Consider the following 3,142-nt stretch of genomic DNA (forward strand, 5'->3'; position numbering starts at 1 on the left):
CTGAAGCAAGTCTCAGGGCTACATTGTACTTCAGTGGAGTGGGGAAGTGCAATTCTATTATGTGCTTCAAAGGAAGTAGAGCTGGAATATTTGCGAACAACTCTAATGAATACCACACACACAGAACACATTCATCTTCCCCCTGAAGTAGATCACCCAGATTCAACCCAGCCACTGAACCTAGTCAAAGTCAAGGAACTCTAGATGGCAGACTTTCCAGCAGGTCTGAATAGTGATCTGGAGCCTAGCAACTAAAATCACTCTTTGTCCCCACCATTGATTCAGACTAAAATTCTAATGAAAACAATTGACCATGTCCTAAAGCAGGTTTCTGGGATCTGAGCAACTTCCATGAATGTGAACCCTGCTCTGAATGACCATGCCTAGAGAATGAAGAACATAGGACAATCTAGGGGTGCAAAATAGGGAATAAGGCATTTAGTTGAAATCAGTACTGCAGGGAAACAGCCTCATTGATGTTATTGTTCTCCTTACAATAAAGCACATTGGATAAAAACTATAGGTGACAATATGGAGGAAGCAGTAGATACATTAAAAATACCTGTATAGAAGTATTAGAACATATGAACTAACATATTTTGTTTGTCCTTCAAAAAATGTTTACTCTTATGATTTTTGTTTGTTTGCCTAAGAAAAGGCCTTCACTTTTCTACTTTGTTTATAAAATGGTAAAATGAGATTCATGGATTATAGTCATAGAGAATCATTTTGAACAACAGAATCATACTAGCATTAGACATAACCTCCTGATCAAAATTTCAAATACTGTAATTTTTCAAATAAATTTTTAGTATCTGGTGCCAAAATCAATGCATATTTTTTCCATTTTCTATTTCTTTGGATTTGTATATCACTATGTAAATATAGGAATGTAACTCATATGTTCTTAAAATCATTTATGTTTAACTCATCAAAATACTGCTTTGTTAGTTATTCGATGTGCAAGACGTTTTTACATACTTTTCAACAAGCATTTTAAACCTTCTATCCTAGAAACAGAAATTTTTATATTTTCCAGAGTAAATTAATTTAAACAGCAATAGGTTTAAGTTTGAGTTGAAACTTACTGTCTATAAAACTTTTAAAAGTTGATTTCTTTTGCTATGTCCCTTAGCTAACTCTTGAAAGCTATAATTATTTTCTTTAGTTGTTTTATACTTGTCTTTTCACGGGCTAGGCCTCCATTCCCAGGAGAGAATTAGTTTTATCTAGTTTCTAGTATAGTGGCTTCTACTACACTCCTGGTCTCCATTTGTCTTTTTATTTTTTTTTTTAAATCAACTCAATGCTTTAACATTTTCTGCTCTCAACATATATACCGGTTATTCTTATGGCTACCACCCACTAACTGGGGAATAGCCCTCAAATGTAAAAGGCCACACATAGGTTTTTGAAAACTCTTTCTTCCTCCTGGTCATATTCAGCTTCTTGAAAGCACTTTTCTTTCAGACTTTACTAAGCAAGTTAGATTTGGAATCCTGGGAAGATTATGAAGTGGTAGAAGAAAGGAATGACGACTGAGTTCAGTGTTATTTCCAAAACCCTTCTTAGGAAAGTAATAATTTATTATTCATTTTGGAATTCTAATTATGGGGGATACCCAAAAAACTTAAATTATTTTTCCAGAGAACCTAAAAAGTGTATCAAATTCCAAGTCAAATTGTTACGTTACCTTTTCCATATAAATTTAATAAGCAATAGGATGACGTTTATCCTTTACATGCAATATGTTTTAGAAGCAACTTTTCCTACCTGTAGCCTAAGCGGGGCCAGATTGTGTAGGTTCAAATCCTCCCTCCACCACCTACTAGCTAAATAACTAAAGCAAGTTATTTAACCTCCCTGTGCCTCAATTAATCTGGCAAAGATTAATTAATCTTACCTTATAGGATTGTTTAAAGGATTAAATGAAGTGAACATAAAGCACTTAGAAATGCTTGTTAAAGAAAATATATGATCCATACACCCATCCAATGTAACAAGAACCACTACAAGTCACAGAAGAAAATATATTCCTTTACCTTCAGCTCCTCTATTTCCTATTACCGCTGTGCTTGGTCAACAGGGGCACATTATGTTAGCAAATTTGAACTTTGCCAGAAAGGTGTTTGTATTTTATTTCAAATTATGATTCCTGAGCATGGGGTGATATACCATTCTGCTGTATGCTCAGGGGCCCCTTAGCGTTTGGAGCGTGAGAAGCATAACCAGCTCCGGTCTGATATTTGTAAGGGGCTTTGACATCCGAGGAGCCGCTGCGAAACAGTTATTGGTATTCAGAAAAAGGGAAGCTAAGAAGTCATCCTTTAAAAAAAAAAAAAAAAAAACTGAATTGGAGAGCTGCCTGCATTTCACTCTACTGCCTCTGGAAAGGTGTGTTATCTAAAGTGCTTCTATCACAAATAATGATTGAGAAACTGCCTTTCCTCTCCCCACTACTGTATTCCCAGGCAGAAATCCATGGGCTAATGCCCATGAGTCTATCTAGAAGTTGGTTATCACACAAGTTCAGAAGAACCCATCTTCCAGAAGCCCAGTGTGAACGGGCAGCGAAAGGGAGGAGCTGAAACACTCCGGGTTAACGGGGTTTCTAAGGTCACACCCGAACCCGGGTACTTATTCTGCGCCTAGTTCTTCAGATCATTTTGGAATCGGCTACCTTTGTTTACATTTTGAGCTTGGCTCAGCACCAGAAAGCATTACTACCTCCTAAAAGGAGAAGCATCTTGCATCTCTAGACAGTGCCGGGGGGGAGCAGAGTTCATTCTCTTGGGTAAGGGAGGACGACTTGCCTGTGACACGTGTGGGTTGTGAGAAAATCTTTCAATAACAGGAACATTTTAAGAGACGTGGAGGTTTGAGGAAAGGCGAGAAGGTTGGTGTGGGGCAAGCAAGCAAAGAGCGGAAGCTGTACGGGGATTCTTCTAGAAAGTGGGGTGGGAAAGGAGCTAGGGAGGGCGTGTGGAGGGAAGGGATCCGTGTCAGAACGTGCGTGTGAGCGGATACAAAACCCGAGAGAGGCGTGAGCAGCGCTGTGTGTGCGAGCGGGAGCGAGGGGCGCCGGCTCGGGGTGTGTGCGCCAGGGTGAGTGACACCGAGGGGCGGGCTGGCCCGCGGGCCA

The 3,142-nt window shown here is 39.4% G+C and overlaps 1 protein-coding gene across 2 annotated transcripts in view; it reads left to right on the forward strand.

The window, feature by feature from the left end:
* The first annotated feature begins 3,023 nt into the window (after positions 1-3,023).
* The window catches only part of SPATS2L (spermatogenesis associated serine rich 2 like), a 149,046-nt gene continuing 148,927 nt past the window's right edge, over positions 3,024-3,142 (forward strand). For both annotated transcript variants that reach the window (XM_006921328.3, XM_015596755.2), the window contains exon 1: positions 3,024-3,105. The gene's annotated coding sequence lies outside the window, so the exon portion shown is untranslated. The remainder of the gene's footprint in view (positions 3,106-3,142) is intronic.

Source organism: Pteropus alecto, unplaced genomic scaffold (assembly GCF_000325575.1).
Source record: "Pteropus alecto unplaced genomic scaffold, ASM32557v1 scaffold3, whole genome shotgun sequence".
In the NCBI taxonomy this organism is placed as follows: Eukaryota; Metazoa; Chordata; class Mammalia; order Chiroptera; family Pteropodidae; genus Pteropus; species Pteropus alecto.